Source organism: Pseudorca crassidens, chromosome 17, assembly GCF_039906515.1.
Source record: "Pseudorca crassidens isolate mPseCra1 chromosome 17, mPseCra1.hap1, whole genome shotgun sequence".
Classification (NCBI taxonomy): Eukaryota; Metazoa; Chordata; class Mammalia; order Artiodactyla; family Delphinidae; genus Pseudorca; species Pseudorca crassidens.
Window position 1 is genome coordinate 64661558 of NC_090312.1, and position 22393 is coordinate 64683950.

The 22393-nt window shown below is 32.5% G+C and overlaps 1 long non-coding RNA gene across 1 annotated transcript in view; it reads right to left on the reverse strand.

Moving 5' to 3' along the window:
- LOC137210308 (uncharacterized) overlaps window positions 1-22393 on the reverse strand; it is a 51476-nt gene that overhangs the window by 13901 nt on the left and 15182 nt on the right. The window contains exons 2-3 of the long non-coding RNA XR_010936450.1: window positions 10906-11027; window positions 9622-9730 (exon numbers count right to left, since the gene is read on the reverse strand). This is a non-coding gene — a long non-coding RNA (uncharacterized lncRNA). The remainder of the gene's footprint in view (window positions 1-9621; window positions 9731-10905; window positions 11028-22393) is intronic.

Here is a 22393-nt window from a genome sequence, read left to right on the forward strand (position 1 = left end):
TGAGGTCAGAATCACCCTTATACCAAAGCCAAAGACATCACAAATAAAGAAAACTACAGACAGCTATCCTCCATGAAGAATGATGCAAAAATTCTTAAGTTTTTGCAAAGTAAATGTTTAAAATTATTGTATCAATACTTCAACACAAAGGGGGGGTTATTATAGGAATACAAGTTTTTTTAACATTCAAAAATAAATTTATATAACTCACTGTATTAACCAGCTTAAGAGTAAAAAGCTAATGAACATCTCAATAGATATAGAAAAACCACTTGACAAAAGGTAACATCCATTTCTTTTAGAAACAGTGAAGTAGGAATTGAAATAAGCTTCCTCAAGCTAGTTTAAAATCATTTAAAAACATACAGCTAACTTCATGTTTAATAGTAAAAGATAGAATGCTTTTCAAGATTAGGAAGAAGGCTAAGATATCTATTCTCACAATTTCTCTTCAACATTGCACTAGAGGTCTTTGAGAGTACAGTAAGCAGGGAAAAAATTATATTCACAGTTGTGAAAATTAACAAAGAGAAACCTCACTAAAATGGAGATGGATACCAGAATTGGGAGCTCTCATGAAGTACAATCCAGTGTCTAATTATAGGAATAATTGTCAATTATAGACCCTAACAGAAGAACCATCAATAGGAAAGAATCATCAGTTATAGGCCCCAATAGGAGAAGATGTACATTGCATCTCCTACAAGGAATCCGATACCCCAGTAACTCAGTCAATGAGAAACTGTCATCACCCTGAACACTCACTTTTCTCTGATGGAATTTTGTTCCAAACAACCCCTCCCAACTTCTTCTTTTTCTCTATAAATTAATGTTTTTCTCCATTCTTTGTTGGACTTGCCTATGACTTTTGCTATGGCTTGCCTGTTCTGAATTGCCATTCCTCTGTTATTCCTGAATAAATTCATTTTTGCTGGTAAAATAACTGACTGTTTTATTTTTTAAGGTCAACAAAGTTTGAAAGAGAAGAAACAAAACTCTCTGTTTAAGGACAATATGGTCATCTATGTAGATGAAATGTACAAAAAAAAAAAAAACCCTTCCAGAATGTATAAGAAAATTTATCAAGTATATAAGACCAATATTTATAAAAGCAAGTGTACTTTTATATATTAGCAACAATCAAAATTGAGATTTAAAAAAATACTAATTACAGTGCTACAAAAATATTAAATAGATACTTAGAAATAAATCTAATGAAGATTAACACAATTCAAGAAAAAATTATAAAGAATTTCTTGGTTGATATTAACAAGTTGTTTCTAAAATATATAGGGGGACTCCAAAGATGTTAAGATAGTTAAAACAATTTTGAAAAAGAAGAATGAAGTTAGAGAGCTAGAAATATCCTATGTCAAGAATTATTATAGGGCTTCCTTTGTGGCGCAGTGGTTGAGAGTCTGCCTGCCGATGCAGGGGACACGGGTTCATGCCCCGGTCCGGGAAGGTCCCACATGCCACACAGCGGCTAGGCTCATGAACCATGGCCGCTGAGCCTGTGCGTCCGGAGCCTGTGCTCCACAACGGGAGAGACCACAACAGTGAGAGTCCCGTGTACCGCAAAAAATGAATTATTATAAAGCCTCAGTAGTCAAGACTTTGTGATATTGGCATAAAGACATTTTAATAGACGGATGAAAACACACACACATTATCAAATGTTTGACAAGGCTACAAAGGCAATTCAGTGAAGAAAGGACCATCTTTTTCAAAACAAGTTGCTAGGGCAAGTGGTTCTTCATTAGGAAACAAAAATAAACTATGTCAAAAATTGATTAAAAGAGGGCTTCCCTGGTGGCGCAGTGGTTGAGAGTCCGCCTGCCGATGCAGGGGACACGGGTTCGTGCCCCGGTCCGGGAAGATCCCACATGCCGCGGAGTGGCTAGGCCCGTGAGCCATGGCCACTGAGCCTGCACGTCCAGAGCCTGTGCTCCGCAACGGGAGAGGCCACAACAGTGAGAGGCCCGCATACCGCAAAAAAAAAAAAAAAAAAAAAAAAAAAATTGATTAAAAGATAAAATTGACTGAAAAGTAAAACCTAAAACTATAAAATTTCTAAATGAAAACATAGGAGAAACATTGTTATGTCCATAGTTTTGGCAAAGATTTTTTAGATATAACACCAAAAGTATAATGCAACAAAGAAAATAATAATAATACACTGGACTTCATTAAAATTATGGATTTCTTCTTTTCAAAAGACTATAGTATATATTTGTTTTGTATGGCTTTGAAGAGAAGAAAAAATAAAAGGTAACAAGGACTAAAATTATGTCCCTTTTAGCAGACAACAAAAGCACACCAGAAGAACATGACTTAGAACAAAAGCTAAAAGGCATAAGAGAGTGCTATATGAAACAAATAATAGCATAACTCAGAATTAGAAAAACTCAGAAATAAGATACCAGAACTTAGAAAATAATTATATATTACAGGGAAAAAATAGTATCTGCAATGAAGACTAAACTAAAAAGAAACCAAGAACAAATAAACACAACTGATAACACTTTAAAATCAATTAACAATGAAAAAGAAGAAAAAATTAAAATTTATAAGAAATGGAGAAAAAGATAAAGTATTTGAGGGAAATTGACAAATACTGAATATGGACAAAGAAGATCCAAAGACAGATAATAGGATTTTCTAAAAAGGAAAATCAGGGCTTCCCTGGTGGCGCAGTGGTTGAGAGTCTGCCTGCCGATGCAGGGGACGTGGGTTCGTGCCCCGATCCGAGAAGACCCCATATGCCGCGGAGCGGCTAGGCCCGTTAGCCATGGCCGCTGAGCCTGCGCGTCCGGAGCCTGTGCCCTGCAACGGGAGAGGCTACAGCAATGAGAGGCCCACGTACTGCAAAAAAAAAAATAAAATAAAAAGGAAAATAAAAGTGAGGGAAGAGAGCAAATAAAATTGTATTTCATGAAAAGTGTTCTGACAGAAATTAACACATATTGATTTAATACATTATATAACTAAGAAAAAGTGATCTGCAAAGACCAACACCCAAAATTCTAGCAAAATTACTATAATTTAGAGAAAAAGAAAATATCCTTTTGACATTTATGAAAAACAGCATATGTTTTATAAGACAAAAAAAATAGGTTAACATCAATACTTTTGTCAACTTCTTAAGTCAGAAGAAAATGGAAGAACATATTTAAGGCACGCAAGGAATTAAAATGTGAACTAAAGACTTTCTAAGTAAACAGATTTTCAAATACGAAAAGAATAGGCTTATCAACAAACAAGAATGTAAGATATATTCTTGATATGTCTTTCCTGAAGATTCATCTACTAGAGAGTAAACTTCAAACATTCAAAATTGTTAAAGAGACATGAAATTGAATACAAATTGTGAGTGTTAAATATATAATTAATTGTATAATTAAGATTAAATCAAGGTTAAAGATGAGAAGATTTTATATAATAGTTATATGCTCTGACAACATAGATATAGTGCACCTATAAAAAATAGGAGAAAGTGTACAGCACATGAAAATAATAAATTCAGTAATTTTATTGTTAGTCTTAGACTGTTGCCTGTGTAAAACAAATAACTAATAATAGAATACTCTGATGCTATTATTCTCTCTACCTATAAAGCCAAGATTCACAGTGTGGAAGGAAAAGATATTGATAATAGAGGATGTTATGTAATCTTTTTAGTCTTGAATTGGAGGTATCTGTATGAATCCATGATGATTATATACACACGCACATATTTATGTATATATATATAATATAAATATCTTTTTATACCTAAATATAATTATATCTAATATTATTTATATCTACATATAATTTATTTCTGTTATTTATATACGTATATTCGCTCCATCTAGAAACAGTATGCAACTGAGTAGCAATGATCATTCTCTGTACCTAGAGTGTTCTCTTAAAATATCATTGTTCACATACACACACATGCAAAAACAGAGTTCCTTGGGGAAATGTCTGATTTTAGGATATGTCAAAATGAGAGTATAACATCTGGTTACACCAAAGAGCAAGAAAGAAATTACTACCAGAATCATTTCACAATGAATCCAGCTATGAAGAGAGAGAAACCAATGAGCTTCAAAAAAGGTAATAATTGCATAGGTTGAAAGCCATCAAATAACTTAAATCCACAAATTCATAATATTATGATACAAACACTGGTGGATAAACTCACCTGAAGGGTTATTTAACCCTATGTCTTTTTTTCTGAGCTGGGAAGGATCAAAGACTAGGATTACCAATAACAGCACATGTGGTATCTTCAAGTTCTTGACCTCCACACAGCATTGTGGTCACAGACTAGTCAGATTTCTTACATGACAAACATCATACTGTATAAATTGGTATAGTTTGAAAATCAATTGTCTCGCTGGTAAATCCTCTTAGATAGATCATTAGTTCATTAGGTACATTTTCTATGTGTCATACTGCTACAGGTAACAGTTGCTACATCGTCCACAGTCAAATAACAAAAGTCTTTTTTTATCTGCTGTTCTTCTAGTCATCTTGATGTTGTTTTTGTTTTTTCAGTTTCAGCTCATTGCCCAACCTCAAAGCCAATACCAAATGTTTCAGGATTTTGTTATGGCAGCCCTTCATTTCCAGGTATTAAATAACTGTTTTTCTCTCAGTTTAGAGACATAAAATAATAACTATTTTATTATACAACTTTGGTGGGACAGAATCTTAGGAAAGGCATGGAAGGTGGAGGCTTTGCTCTGTTTCATGATGATCAGAGTTTCAGTTTTGAAAGACTTGAAGACTATAGGTGACTTGACATCTTGGGATTGGAATCATGTGAAGGTTCATTTACTCATATGTCTGGTGCCTTGGTGGGGAAGACAGATTAGAATTGCTGACCAGAGCACCTGAAATGGCCTCTCTATGTGGTCTCACTTCTGACAGCATAGTGACTTCAAGGTAGTTAGACTTCTTAGTGGGTGGTGGCTTAGTGCTCTAAAACTAAGTGTTCCAGTGAGCAGGGCAAAAGTGCATGCACTTTCTATCTTAACTTTGTAAGTCATACAGTATCATTTCCACAACATACTTTTGGTTATAAGGAAATCGCAAGTCCACCATGTTCAAGGGAAAAAGACATAAACCCCACTTCTTATTGATAAAAATCTGATGGTCACATTGTAAATGAACATGTAGGATGAGGGTTACTGTGTGGCCAATCTTTGGAAAATACAACCTGTCACAGAAGCACACAGACATCATTTGTGTCCTGAGGAGAGAGGCACCATCACATAATAGTGCATGCACTGTATTTACCAAAACTGATCAAAATCTGTCTTATTAAACATATCTCTTCACATTTCAATAGGCTGAAAATGTACAGACTATCTGACCATAACAAAATCAAATTAGAAATCAATAATAGAAAAACAAAAATTTTCCAAATATTTGTAAATTTAAAACATGCGACTAACTTATCAAGATTAGACATTACTTGAAATGAACAGTAGTGAAGATATGTCGTACCAAAGATATCAAAGACAATTCTTAGAAAGAAATATGTAATGTATACTAGAAAATCCTGTAGATTTTTCTAGATATTGACAAACAAATTCCAAAATGTACATGGAAATGCAAAGGACCTAGAATCTAGAATAGGAAAATTCAAAACTGGAAGACTTACTAGCCATAAAACTTATTTTCAAACTACAGCAATTTATACAGTATGCTGTTTGTACAAAGATAAATATTTTAATGGCAGGGAATACAGTTTCCAGAAACAGACCCACACATACATGGTAACCTGATTTATGACAAAGTCACCTCCACAATTCAGTGGGGGAAATGATTTTCTTTTCAATAAATGATGGTGGGTCAATTGAATATTCATATGGAAATAAAATGGACCCTGACCCTACACAAACCATACACAAAAATTAATTTCAGATGGATTGTAGAAATAAATGTAAAATCTAAAATAGTAAAGATTAAAGAAGAAAACAGAGGAGAACATTTTCATGAACTTAGAGTTAATATTAAATGGTTATAATATAACATCACTAACAATAAAACAAATAATTGTAAAAATGTAATTCATGAACATTTAGAACTTATTTTCATCAAATACACAATAAGAGGGGAAGGTCAAGCCACAGAGTTAGTAGAGATATTTGCAATGCATCATTCAACAAATGATTCATTCCAGACTATGTAATAGGTCTTACAAATCAAAACCAAAAAGACAAAGAAGAGAACAAAATGATGGGTAAGAGTCATGAAAATACACTTTATGAAAGATATCCAAATGGTAATAATCACATGAATAGGTACTTTATAATATTAGTTATCAGTGAAATAGAAGCACAACCATAATGTGATATCCCAAGGATCCTATGAGAATCGCAACCAGAATTTCAAGTATTGTGGAGGACGTGGAGCAACTGAAACTCTCAGCAATTTCGGGTAAGAATGTATATTGGTAATCCACATTGATAAAAAATGTGGAGAGTATCTACTATAGCTAAAAATGTATTACCCTGTGATCTAGCAATTTCAGTCTTAGGAAAAACCTGAACATAAATGAGCACATGTGTTCATTCCATGAAAGTTGTATTCTTAATAATAATAAACTGGAACTAATTCAAATACACGTCAGGTGTACAATGGATAAATAAGTCATGGATAATTCATACAGTAGATACTCAAGAGCAATGGGTGGGGAGGAAGAACTGAAGCTACATGCAGGATATAGATGAATCTTATAAACCTAGTATTTAGGAAAAGAGGTTAGACATGAAAGAGTGCACTGATGTACATGAAGTTACAAAGCATGAATATAGAGTAATAGAACTCAGAACTGTGTTTCTGGAACGGGAGGGAATAATGGCTTTCTGGGATATTGGAACCCTTCTGTAACTTGATTTTGGTGGTGGTTACAGAGGTGTATACATATGTGAAAATCAATGAGCTGTACCCTTAGTATTCGCTCACTTTATTCCATATAATAGGTATATATCTTAGAAAAAATTTGTATGTGTTCATTAGGAAAAATATACTAGAATGTTCAAAGCAGCCTTAAATGTTTATCAAGAAAATAACTAAATTGTCACATTTTTTACATGAGCCATAAATATACAAATAAAGAAATGAGAGTTATGCATAACTAAAATTAGAAATTGTGGACTTCAAAGTTGCAGGTTTGAGGGTTGCAGAAGGATACTTACTTGTCCTATGATACACTTGTGGTACCACTTACTTTATATAAATTAGAACCATGCAATAGAGAATTACATATTCATGTAGTAAAATTATAAAGCAATAAATAGTGATTAACAAGATCAGACCAATATTTTGGAAGGCTATTTTGTAGCAATTTAGATTATGGATTGGATATGAGATATTACTAAAAGAGAATGGGGGAAGAGGTATTGATTAAGTGGGTAAAAAGTTGATGAGAAGAAGATTAATAAGAATATATTCAATGGGAATGGAAAAAGAGGAGAGACTCATAAAATATTTCAGCAGGAGATCAATAGAATCTGTTAATCCATTTGAAATTGGAGGCAAGAAAAGAGGTAATGGATATTTATGAAATATATACGCTTTATATGCCCAGCCTCTATGCCAGGTGTTTTACATATGCTATGCCATTTAATCCTGATAATAGCCTTGTGTGATACACATATTTATTTTTATTTTACAAATGAAAAAAAAAATGATTCTCTTGCAGGTTATTTAATTTGTCCAAGGTCAAATGACAAGGAAATGGTGATGCCTTATTCAAAGCCAGGTGTGTTTGATTCAAAGATCATGCTCTTTTCACTTCAATATGAATCCTAATACATCTCATAGCATTTGAACATTGCTGCCTTGGCAAATGCTGATGCCATTAATTGAAATAGGGAATTCAGAATATTAGCTTGTTCTATAATATATAGAAGGGGAAGCTGATTGTTAGACATGTTTTAATTCTGCAAGCTGAATGTCCTCTAAGTTAAAAGTAAAGGTCTAGAGCTGTGCTATCCAATAGAGTGGTCTCTGGTCACATGTGGATATTTAAATTTACATTAATTAAAACCAAGTAAAATTAAAAATTTCAGCTCCTCCTTCACAATAGTCACATTGCAAGCACTTTGAAAGTCACGTGTAGATAATGGCTGCCATACTGGACACCAGAATTGTTCAACATTTTCATGGAAAAGTGTGTTGGATCATGCTGTGATCTAAAGTGATCATAGAGCTTGTATCCAGCAGTCATCTCTATGTTAGACTAGAATATATAACTATGAACACAATTATTATAATAATATCTCCCATTTATTAAAGTTCTTGGCATGTGTCAATAATTTTGGACCGATTATCTTATTTATCCTTACTGAAACTTTCTGAAGTCAACACACATATCATTACATGTGAAGAATGTGAAAGAGACAAAAGGTTACACAAACTTTCAAGAAAAAAATTTAGAAAGAAGAGCCTATATGATAAATTTAAATAAATAGCTAAAAGAGAATATCATAAATGAAGCTGAAGGAAAAGTTCTTTTTCAAAAAGGGGTGGTCCTCAAAGTCAAACGTTGTAAAGATATTAAGTATTCAAGCTGGTTCTAGATAAAGAAAGAGCTGTTGGATTTAGTATTGAGGGATCTCTAATGATCTTAGAGAGGGTCTTTCAGTAGAAGCTTGAGCAAGCTAGTGGGAGTAGATTACATCTTCCAGAAGTTTTCCTATGAGTACAAAAGAGGTAGTGGCTAAAGTAAAGGGGACGTTGGAAGACAGGTTGCTTGTTTGTTTGTTTGTTTGTTTTTTTAGTGCACAGACATCATTGAAAATAGTTGTAGTTGGAAGGTTAAAAAGTTAGTGGAAGATGAATTAACTATTCAACAAGGAATTGATAATTAATGGTACGAGGTCTTGGGGGAAGTAAAAGTTGCAACAAGGGACCAGCTGGGTTTAGAACAGAATAGATCCATCTTCCCATAAGAAAGAAAGGGAAATGATAGATGAAAGTATGGGTACTTTGAGAAGAAGGGCTTGCTTTTTTATGAGTGTATTTTCACAAAAACTGTCTTTATTGGAGTCTAGGAATTGTCTCTACCTTATATAATCTTCTCTGAGAAATCTTCCCTGTTGTCTCCCCAAACGAGGTTCACACTCCTCCTGGTTATTTCTAGGGCACTCAAATGCCTCCAGTTGTACGGAGAGCACCCCAGTGACTCTCACTATGCCCAGCAATAAGTCTTATTTTAATGAAGGGATGAATGAGCCCTCGTGGGGATGGAATGAACTTTATTATTGTTGTCACCACCATGAGGGTAAAGCAGAGTTAGAGATTAATAATTAATAACTTAGATCTATTTAACCTTCCTAGATGTTGCTGTTCAAAGTTGAAGTGAAAGTGAGGAAATATGGATTATGTATTGGAAATTTTCAAAGGATGAAATTCACTTCTATCTCACTTGGTCTTTCAGGATGTACATTTGTATGATTTTGTGCTTTGGCATACACATGCACTCGTATGCATGCACACACACTGTGTCATTACCAAATGCGATTTGGTCTTTGAATTCATAACACTGAGTCAATTTTCTAGTGGATAAAAAATAACAAGGGATAGTGGGTATATGCAATTAACATATGAAAACCTTACCTTAATGACGTAGAGCTCCATAATATCTCAGAGATAAAATGTTTAGAAATTACCTAGTTATATAATTTTATTCCATAAGTGAGGCATAAGATTTAGAGAAGTACATAACCTGTTGAAAAATCATAGAGATAGTGGTTAATTTTTAAGCGTGGGTCACTGTGTGACATATTTAAGCAGAGTTCCATCCTAACATAAGGGCAAGTAGTGAGTGATAGCTGTGTTTTAGAAAAGGAATTTTCTGAACTATTTATTCTGTGATGGTTGATAATATATATCATATTTTATTCTTCTAATGTGGTCAAAAATCTGCACTAACAAAAGAAGGAATAATCTTTTTTTTTCTCAGAATATTTCCTGATTTAATTGAAATTCATTTTTTCCATTCAAAAGCATGAGATATTTAGTATAATACTCAAGCTTTCTCCCAAATAATCTTTGTATACTAATCATTGCACCTATATTTTTAAATTAAGAAAAAGTCATTAGTTTTTACCTTGAAGTACTTTAAAAGCATTTCTGGTATACTTTACACTTATATAGGAATTATAAACAAAAGAAAACAATGTAAAATACTTCTCTAATTTAATATCCATCTGTGTTAGAGAAAGGTATTGCCATAACTTTGTGTTTCCATCGTATTCAGACACTCTTCAATCACAGCAAAGAATGTATGACTTTCTAAATTATGTCCAGAATGTAGCTTACAGGTATTTTAGAAAATTTTCAGTAATTTTAAAGATTTATAGAAAAGACACTATGAAGAAATTATTCTGTTGATACTTAGAGATTGTTTTTAATTCTACATTAAAATAAATTAAAATTTTTTAATAAAAAGTTATTAAAATTTTTAATAAATAAAAGTGTGTAAATGATAATTTCTCCATAAAGTTTTTGGTACTTCCTTCCTAAGTATCGACAGTGATAAACCAATGTCGTTGCAAATCATCTAAAATATGCCATCTTAAGCCTGATAACATGCCTTATTCAAAACAACTTCAATTTTTTGCACTTGTTTTCATGAATATTTGAAAATTTGTCTCACCATCTCATCTCTTCAATGACAATAAAATCCAAGAAATAACTTTAATTAATAAAGTTTCTGATATTTATACAATTATATTACACAATTTAACAAGAGCTACATCTTTCCATCAATGTTTCATCTTTTATTAATGAGTGTTTTGAGGAGACACTGATCTGATTTATAATATTCTGAAACATGTTGGTATTTACTATTCCAAAATTTGAAATTGCAAAGACATGGGAATCAACTCATAAACTCACAAATTAATATCATCTTTATCCTTCCTTTTTGGACTGAATTGTGGAAAGGTTTGTTGACTAGCGGTTCAAACATCAATGAATTTCCCTGCAGGCAAGGAAGGAAGAATCCAAGTTGAAGGCTTCTGCTGGTGGAGATAGAGAAAATAGCAAAAGCTTTTGTCTGTTTCACAATGGAAAAAACAAAACAAAACAAAACCTGCAGTACTTGAAGAATTCCAAGTTAATAGCTTGATTCTCCATCAAAAGAGTTGCCCAAATTCTGAAACTATGTGGAATGGAAGATTAAAAATCTAACCTAAAGCCTCTGAAAAGCAAAGCAGATTATCAGACATTCTCAAAATGCTGAGAAATGGTCATTAAAATTCAAGTTATACTGGTAGAGGGACTATAGTGAAAACAATACGCTCTCATCTGAAATCCCTGGAGATCTATGCCTCAAAAATGAGGCAAACCAAAGGTAAACGGAGTCATACCAAAACTGTGGTCCAGTTTAGAATCAACATAATCCCTGATTTGATTAAACTTATAGCGCCCACATCTATCTGCCACTAGAGGAAAGGATAGATCCTCTTTGGAGGAAGTTAACATTATTTGGAGTGATACTTTTTTTTTTTTTGTAAATAAAATATATGCCATTCAGTGAAAATTACAAGTCATTTACAAGTTCTTATCATTGACAGGAAATTAGACCAAATGACCAAAGACCAAGAGAAATAACAAGAGATGAAAATATTGCTGTTATCCAAAAGAATTTTATAATAATGATTTGTATATTCAAAAATAGAGGTAATGAGACAAAAACAATTTTTTTTAATGGATAATTTCACCAAATATTCAGAATCTATAAAAATAATCAAAGGGAATTCTAGGATAGAAAATCAGATTAATGAACTTGATTCTAGGACTGAAAATCAAATAAATGAACTTGAAGCCTCAATATATGGTTTTAACAATTTTGTAGTGAATAAACAATAACAAGGAAGTGTGAGTATATGCAATTAACATATAAAAAACCTTACCTTAATGACATAGAGCTCAATAATATCTCAGAGATAAAATAAAATGTTTAGAAATTAACTAATTATGTCACTTTAGTCCATAAATGAGGAATAAGATTTAGAGAAGTATGTAACCTATTAAAAAATCATACAGATAGTGGTTATATATGGGTTTAGCAACTAAGGTAAAATAAAAGTCAAGATTGTTAGATTTGAAAATGGGTCAATAAAAAATTTGTAAACTGAAAACAGCAGGAAAAAAATGAAAAATAGAGGTGAGAGCATAATACCTATAAATGACTCAGTCAATTTTTCTAGCTTGAATGTTGATGATGTCTCAGAAATACAGAAAGAGACAAAATCAACCTTTGAAAAGTTGATCAAAGATTTTTCAAAATGAAAGATGTATACCCATAGATGATAAGCAGGATAAATACAAAAAGCATCATGCCTACCATAGTCAAATTACTGAAACATAAAGACAAGAAAGAGATAAAGCCAAAGAAAAATGAGAAATAATAAGACTGAGAGTTGACCTCTCACCAAAAACAATGGAAGTTGAGGAAAAATTATATATTTAAAATACTGAATCCAACAACCACCAACATAGCATTATGCAGTTGGAGAAAATAGTTTAAAAATTAGGGCAAAATAAAGACACGTTCAGACAAATCACAGCTAAGAGAAATCACTAGTAGCTCTTCTTTACAAGAAATATTAAAAGAACTCCCTTACGCCAAAGAACAATGATCCCCGAGAGAAACAGTGCAGTGTGAGACATAATAAATATTGACTGTACAAAACAATAATCATACTATCTCCTAGAGTTTAAAACATATGAGAAAACAAAACAAAAAAAAAACCCGAAACAAAACAAACAAACAAAAAACCCAAAACCCTGATCTCAGTAATGCAAAACATAGAAAGGAAGTAAGCAGAGTTAAAGTATTCTGAGGTATGAGCATTATTGGCAAAGTAGTAAAAATAATAATATTTCAAAACCTTAATGAGTTACAAATGCATGGTTTAATATTTGGGATAAACATTAAAATAATAATAAAAAGAATGTAATTAACATGTTAGTAGAGGAAAAGCAAAAATGTTATAATACCTTGTGTTATACAAAGGAAATCAAGGAACCAGACAAGAAAGTGGGTAAAATAGATGTGAAAAACGGAAAACAAATAGTAGGATGACTAATATAAATGCAAACACATTAATGATTATTGGTAAATGGATTGAATACTCCAAATAAAAGACAAACATTGTCATAATAGATAAAATAAAAACCCAAGGATTTAATGCTTATAAAAGACATGTTAATTATAAAGATAGAGATTGAGTGAGTGATAAGATGGGAAAAAAATAGCAAACACTGGTAGCAGAACATTTAGAGTAATTTCAGAAAAAGAAAACTTAAAGGAAGGCAACATGGAGATAAAAAGGGACATTTCATAATGACTTGTAAAGCACCATGAAGAGATCAAAATTTTAAATTTGTTCACATCCAATAACATGTACACGATCACTCCAAGCTAAGTTCAAAACCTGGCATACGAGAATTATGCAATAAATGACACCTGATTTTGAAATTCATTGATAAAAGAGAAATAACCATTATTACTCTGTTAGCCCACATTTCATTTTATTTATCTATTCACTCACTTATTTATTCACAAGATAGCAATTGAATGTATACTATCTTCCAAGTACTGTGCACTGAGTGGACAAACAGATCTGTATTTTGCATTCACAGAATTTACTGTCAGAGCAGGAGATGGATATTTAAAATGCACAGTTAAATTCATATAGAATTATTCTGTGAGGTATGATTTATAGACAAATATTATAAGAGGAAATAATGGCAAATAGCTGTTAACCCTATTATGTGAAGTCTCATCATAGGGCCTGGTGTGTTGCAGTTGGTCAATGATAATTATTATGAAATTTAAAAGTTATTAACACGTTTTAACATTCAATAAGCAGCATTATTTTTCACAATTTGTTTTTTCTTGTTTACATACTGATCATAAATACACCACAAATCTCCCATTAAATTCCACCTGTATAAAATATGGGAGCATGGAAATATTCTCCAGTGGAACTTCCACAGAGTATGTTTACATTTAATTAATGACTTTGACAATAATTTAAAATTCAGAACTCTGAAGTTTTTCTAATTTGAGTTATGGTAGAATTCATAAATTTAAATATTTACATGATTATTTTTATTTTTTTGTATGAATTTGATCAGCCTATAAGAAAATAGGTATGAATCAAAAGTTTCACATTTCTTTTTCTACAGAACAAAAAAGGAAGGATTGAAAAGTCATATTTATAATTTCTAAGCTGTGATATTATGTGGTTGTTTTTTTAATATCTAAAAATTTGTCAAAGATGTGAGACAGTAAACCCCAAACAATCCCCACACAAAAACAAAATGTGTGCTCTAGCAGTGCACAAAATACCACCGGAAGTTACACAACATTTCTTGGCTTGCAAACCAAACCATTATTGAATTTTTTTTTAATTTAAAGAGACTCTATGCTTCATGTTTAAACTATTTTTACATACTCTCTTATTGCAAATGTATGTTTCCCTTGCAAAACTCATCAGAAGTGGAAATTGATCATTTTATTTTGTGCTGTCTCTTCAGTTTGATCTAAGTTCCATCAGGAAAGGAATTGTTTTGTCTGTTTGGTTTCCTGTCATAACTCTCTAGGGTTTTAAGAGGTACCTGGCACATTGCAAGTGACAATACATATTTGTTGGGTAAGCAAAATGAATGAATGAATAAATTACATTTACATAATAATTTTATTTGGATATATCACATAAATATGAATATATATATTTGAAAATTATGGAACAAAATCATAGTATGAATGAAAAGCGACCTATGAGGAAAGTAACAGATTCAGAAATATTTGTGGTTCTAAGTGAATGGTACTACTCTGACTGGTTTCTTAAAAATAGAGTGCACAGTTCATATAAGGAAATATAAACAAAAGACACTACATAACCATGGAGATACTATTTTAAAGAGCCTACCTGTTGCCAGTGTATATATTTCTAGTCTTTATTTGAATAAGGTGTTATGGTTTCTTTGATGGATGTCATCAACTCTGCATATGCATATATATGTGTGTGTACATATATATTTTCAGATAAACAGATACAACAGTATATGGGTAACACCTATGAGAAGAAAATATTGTGAATGAGCTACTTTTAAGAATATATATCATTTCTCTGAATTTATAGAAAAAAAATACAATCTCCACATACCACCAGTAAGATTTTCCACTGCTGCTCAAACAAAATGGAATTCATTTGCACCTAGCAGTTCATGCATGAACTGAATTCTTTTCTAATTATCAGAAGCTATGATATTTTCAAGTAAATGTTAGACTAACCTGTATTAAAAGCTTCTTAGGGATTTATTACTATTAATCTAAAGTAATATTGTAGAGGATTTATATCATGAGTATATTTTGTAAAAGTAAAGATTACCTTGTCAACTGTAGTGCTTCGATTTTTCTCTGTAAAAGTTATTGTGAGTTTTAACTTTCTAATTTTGTAGACTTCAGTACAAAGGATACCACATTATATAGAATAGTATAGTACAAAGAATAAACATTCTTGATTATTCATCATGCTGCTACAAACTTTACTGTAGCTTTATTAATACTTTCTTAATTTAATCTCGAACTGTAAAGAAAGAAAGAACAATATTGTAATGTGATCATAGGAAAATTTTCATGGCTAGTGTCAGTTTCTCTTAGGGGAAGTCCAATATATTCTGTCAAAGAATTTCCTGGTGTGATAGTTAAAAAGAAAGCAATAAACCTAACACACTAAAATAAAACAGAAAGAGAAAATCTTGTAATAGATTGAATAAGAATTTCTATTTCTGGGAAAATTAGACATGTTCTGTGGGTACAACAATCTGAGTTTGGCATATATTTGGTTTAAAGTATGATCTTTGTCTCAGTCAACACTTATTGGATGCCTACTCATGCAGAAGAACACTGTACTAGTTGCTGAGAATATACAGAGGGAGAGAAGACCTGGTCCCTACCCTTGGACGAGCTTACTAAATAAATGGATCATTGGTTTTACCCACAGGGCAGAGGGAAGACCAAGACTAATGAATAAAACACAATTTTTCCAAAATTCTATTAAATCTTATAGTATTTTAAGAGTCAAATATAGTATAACTGAATAAATTTGGTCTTGAAGTTAGAAGTCCTAGATTTGAAATTCTAACCTTCAGCTTATCAGCTATGTGACCTTAACAAAGTTAAAACCACCTCTCTGAATGCTTCTGTTCACTTGTAAAATGATGACATTGAGATTATATTTCTGATGTATGGAAGTTTCCAATAACATTCTTATAGGACATGTTAGGTACTTATTTGAATAAATGTTCAGTGTTTGCATGTTTAGTATATTACCAATGATTCTAGAAGTATAATAGATTAGATCAATATTCAGAAGAGAGAACTTGACAACATGAGTTTGAACAATTTTGCCTTCTGTAATATTTAGGTTGATGGTTCTGTTATGAGGTAGGATTTGTCTCTCATACTAAACTTTGCAGTAAGGTTTTTCTATGCTAAGCAGAAGAAGTAATCAGGTAAGTTCCTAATTAAAGATTTGATGTCTAGAGAGAAAAAAACAGAAGATCAATACTTCAGCCCTGTATAACAAGCTCAAATATACAGATGCTTCCGAAAGTTCAATCTCTCAAAACTTTCCAACTCCAAAATATGATGGAATATTATTAAATTTGGTACCACCATTTTCTAGGGAATGAGATGACTTTGCAACAAAACTTTAATCGATGAAGTTAACCTGGAGAAAAGGAGATCTTACTTTGTATTTAGCTTCTACATATGTAATATTTGCTTCAACTTGCATCTCATTAATTATAGTGTTTCATGGACACATTCAATTACTACTCACAGTGATATTTTAGTAGTTAAACTTAATAGAGCCTGAATTTGAAACCTGAATTCTTCAAAATATCTGTCTATACATCTGGAAAATATTCTAACTATATATCCCAATACCCAATGAAAGAAGCAAAGTAAGTTTGAAGCCAAAGAAAATGCTTAAATCATTCAGCCACTTATTATTAGATGACAAATATCACACATCATATGGAGACAATAATTCTGACCTATCTCAAGAAATTGTGAGGACAAGCCTAAAGCACAGAACTGCATGCTTACAAAATATGAAGCAGCTATACTGGTTACACACACACACACACACACACACACACACACACACACACACACACAGTACTATGTATCTGTGCAGCCTTCAATGTCCAAGTCTTCTCTTCCTGGAATCTTCTATGATTGGCCTAAAATGTAGGCTCAGACTCAGAAAATAATAGAGCAGTGTAGGGTAGCACAATTAGATTGTAAAAGTAGAACCATGTTCAGAATAGGAAGCAGATACATCCTCTGAGAAAAACAAAAAGAATGTGAACTCTTGTCAGCAGCAAATTAATCAATCTCTTTCTTCTTAAAAGGGTTATGTTAAAACTATATCTATCATAGTTAGTAAAATACTAAATTTGAATAGATTGCAAGTTTAAAGGGAATACTTCTAGACAATTCTAAGAGAAACAGATTTTTCTTTTCTCTAAATAGATTAATAGTATTGCAAACATGCTGCTGCTGCTAGGCTTTGGGGAAAAGCCTTTGTTTTCTTGAGCTGATAGCAGTCAATAACCCATGTGCGGTTGAAAAATCATCCAAAAAATCTTCACTTGGGGGTTGCCAGAGACTACTTTATATCCATTATTAACACATAAATAAGGGTAATATCCTCTAAACACATTAATCTGTTTAATCTTGTATCCCTCATGGCCCAATGCAAAGGTTAATGGTGGAGTTTTGTTATTAGAAAACTTGTAACATCTTGTACCTGATGAATAAGAACCTTTATTTCTAGTTTGATAATGTCTACCAATAATTGAGAATCACGACTGTGTCAGGCAGAGTGCATGCCCTCTACAAAATTGTCTGTTTTCTCATAACCTCCCTATGAAGAAGATATTATTATCTCCATATTACAGATGAAAATACTGAGTCTTAGAAGTAAAGTAATTGGTTCAAAGGGGTGATATCTTAAAAGGATTCAAGCTCAGGTGTATCTGACTCCACTGTCCATTATGAGATGCTGCCCTATTATTCGAGGTCTCTATTGTTTTTAAAGAAATACAAGTAATTCTTTCAATATATTAATTTGAAATATTTTTTATAAACCAAACTGAATTTTGTGTGGATTTAACCATACATGTTGTTTACAATTATATCCAGTATAAATCCTAGAAGAATCACCCCTGTATTACTACTGAAAAGACTGTAAGTGTTCATCTTTTGTCTTCTTTCTCTATGAGCAGTCGAGGGCTCTGCTCCTTTATCTGTAGCAGCCAAATCCACCTAAGAACATTTGAGCCTAGACCTCTAAAAGCTTCTCTAGTGTAAAGCAACATTTCTCTTGAGCCCAGTCAAGCTCAGCTTTGAGCATTACTGTGTAATTTATATAATCTATTATTTTAAAGCTGATGGGGTGGGGTAGGTTGGGCGGTGGGAGTGGAGAAGGACTGTGTGATACAGTTTAGCTGAAGAGGTTTCATTTAAGAAAAAAAAACAAATATTTCTTTGGATAAATGTATCTCCATTAACAAGTGCTTTATCATACTACTCAGTGATTTTGATACCTCAAGGCCACTTATTAATTATAAGAAGGAAAATAATACACTACATTTTACCTAGTGGAACTTATGTCTTGCATGAGCAAAAATTTACTTTAACCTCAAGCACAGAATATCATATTTGAAATATTCACCAAAGGGTAAGAATTGTTTTGCACTTCACATTTTTACTGCTTATCTACTGAACCTCAACTCTCAGACTCAAACTAAACCACATGAACCGGAAATACAGACAATACAGTCCTTTGGTAAAGACATTGTTATAAAGCTCGGATTTCATTTAATGGAACTCCTAATTAGAAGATTATTGATGTTTGTCAGAAAATCAGTGTTCTAGTCTCAGATCCACCACTAGACTGGGGGTAGTTCACAGACTTTCTCTATTTTTATTTCTTCATAATTAAAAAAGTAGATGGAATGTCCTACAAATCTCAATACTTGATATATGTATTAATTTTCTACTAAGATAATATAAATTAAAATTCCAGTGTATAGATAAGGCTAAAATGCACTACAGATTCAAGTTGGCATCTTTCTTTCATTTTTTTAACCTTGTTCTTTCTTCTTTTTGTGACTGTATATTTCTTAAATGCTAGTTTAGGTTCTCTTTAACTATGGGCATGGCACTGTGGCACCTTTGCTTGTCTAGGTACACAACTGAATTTAAAAGCAGAGGTAAAGGGAACTCTACTCAGTACTCTGTAATGATCCATAGCGGAAAGGAATCTAAAAAAAGTGACTGTATGTATATGTATAAGTGATTCACTTTGCTGTACACCTGAAACTAACACAGCATTCTAAATGCTATACGCCAAAAAATTTTTTTTTTAAAAAGTAGATTTAGACTTACAGATTCATCAGGGAAAATAATAAAAGCTGGTCCATAGAAAATAGTGCTCTCCCAAAGTGTCTTCTCTTTGTCATAGAAGCTAGTTTACGTGCTCATTCAGCGTGATGCATCCTGAAGGTCAGAGAGCAGGGGAGGGTCCTAAATAGTGACTAATCCATTCATTCCAACAGGGGCATTTCACAAACTCCTTTTTGTTTCTCAAAAAAAAAAATGTTGTTTATAATAAAACATTAGACCAGAAAGCCTGATTAATTTGTTAGGAGGAAAATAAATCTAAGCAAAGCAGTGTATATTTATTCAAGTGCATAACTTGAATTTTCCTGAAAAGGTTTTTACACAAGCAAGAAAACCCAGCCTTGTCAGGTCATAAAGGTAGCAGAGCTCTATCTGGACTTCAAGAAAATAAAGCCCTGCCTACTTGTTTTCTCTAAAATAATGAAAGTTGATGATTTGACACCATTATTCTGGACTTTTAAAATTTGTCTCTAGTCTCTTTTTGCCAGTGGAGTTACTAAACTTTCCCCAAACAGGTTGCATTCCCACTGCAACCTCAAAAGTGGCAGCTATGGCCAGCATGGTGGGACAGGGTGAGTCTCCCTTTTTTTCTTAGAGTCCTTTCCATCTCAGTATTCCAGGTTTGCTCTGAATATCTTCTCTCAAGTAAAATTCCAGCATCAGATATACTAGATTTTAAGCCAAGTATTACTTTGTTCATGTCATAGGCACAAATGCACAGATTTTCATAGCTAGATACCTCCTATAATCATTGTACTGTTGCCTTGTATTTTTTGTTGTGTTGTCATTTATTTCTATTGAAAAAAAAAAAAAGAAGAGTGTTTTAATTTCAAGTTTTCCCAAATTCTTTTTGGATTTAACAAACAAATGCATTAATATATATTTTACAGTTTGAAAATATATTTGTGAACATAATTTCACCACTTAAGAAAATTAGAGATACTTTGGAAGGTGAATACTCAGAATTTTTCTTGAAGTATCATAGAGTCTTAGCTCTGTTAAGTGTCTACTAAGTATATATAGAACTCCATTTCCACTGTCAAGGTAAAATTCATATTCCTGAGTTTCTACAATAACATTAAGATAGTGACTCAAATTACATTATTGTGGTTGTATGTGGTGTGTGCCTGTAATAATAGTTATTGTTTGAAATATCTCAAGCAAGTTGAACTACTCCATCACTATGTTTCAAAACATCTCAAAATGTATCATATTCTGAGTCATTGTCCAAGACTGGTTAATCTGTTGTTAAGGCTTTTGTCTAGAATATTATATTTCTAGAATATTTTAATATACATAAGATAATTTTCTATTTATGTTTAAAGTTTATTTTTATAGTTTTTCCACTGTTTATTTCTCATCACATTTATAATTGTAGCAATATTGTCTGCTTATTGGTATAATCCACAGAGGCAAAAATGAACTCTCTGACTCCATAAACTGCTATGTAAATAGGTACTCTACATCTTCTCCAACTATCAACTACATTTTTCTTCATTGCATATTTGTATTCTTTTTCTTTTTTAACTTTTTTATTGCAGTATAATTGTTTTACAATGGTGTGTTAGTTTCTGCTTTATAACACAGTAAATCAGTTATACATATACATATATCCCCAGATCTCTTCTCTCTTGCGTCTCCCTCCATCCCACTCATCTGGCTGATCACAAAGTGCTGAGCTGATTTCCTTGTGCTATGCGACTGCTTCCCACTAGCTATCTATTTTACATTTGGTAGTGTATATATATCCATATATACACTACCACTCTCTCACTTTGTCCCACCTTACTTTTCCACCTCCCCATGTCCTCAAGTCCATTTTCTAGGAGGTCTGCGTATTTATTCCTGTCTTGCCTCTAGTTTCTTCAAGACCATTTCTTTTTTTTTTTAGATTCCATATATATATATATGTGTTAGCATACAGTATTTGTCTTTCTCTTTCTGTCTTCCTTCACTCTGTATGACAGACTCTAGGTCCATCCACCTCACTACAAATATCTCAATTTTGTTCCTTTTTATGGCTGAGTAATATTCCACTGTATATATGTGCCACATCTTCTTTATCCATTCATCTGTCAATGGACACTTAGGTTGCTTCCATGTCCTGGCTATTGTAAATAGAGCTGCAATGAACATTGTGGTACATGACTCTTTTTGAATTATGGTTTACTCAGGGTATATGCCCAGTAGTGGGATTACTGGGGTCATATAGTAGTTCTATTTTAGTTTTTTAAGGAACCCCCATACTGTTATCCATAGTGGCTGTATCAATTCACATTCCCACCAAGAGTGTATGAGGGTTCCCTTTTCTCCACACCCTCTCCAGGATTTATTGTTTGTAGATTTTTTAATGATGGCCATTCTAACTGGTGTGAGATGATATTGTATTATAGTTTTGATTTGAATTTCCTAAAGATTAATGATTGAGCATTCTTTCATGTGTTTGTGGCAATTTGTATATCTTCTTTGGAGAAATGTCTATTTAGGACTTCTGCCCATTTTTGGATTGTGTTCTTTGTTTCTTTGATATTGAGCTGCATGAACTCCTTGTAAATTTTGGAGATTAATCCTTTGTCAGTTGCTTCATTTGCAAATATTTTCTCCCATTCTGAGGGTTGTATTTTGGTCTTGTTTATGTTTTCCTATGCTGTGCAAAAGCTTTGAAGTTTCATTAGGTCCCATTTGTTTATTTTTGTTTTCATTTCCACTTCTTTAGGAGGTGGGTCAAAAAGGATCTTGCTGTGATTTATGTCATAGAGTGTTCTGCCTATGTTTTCCTCTAAGAGTTTTATAGTGTCTGGCCTTACATTTAGGTCTTTGATCCATTTTGAGTTTATTTTTGTGCATGGTGTTAGGGAGTGTTCTAATTTCATTCTTTTACATGTAGCT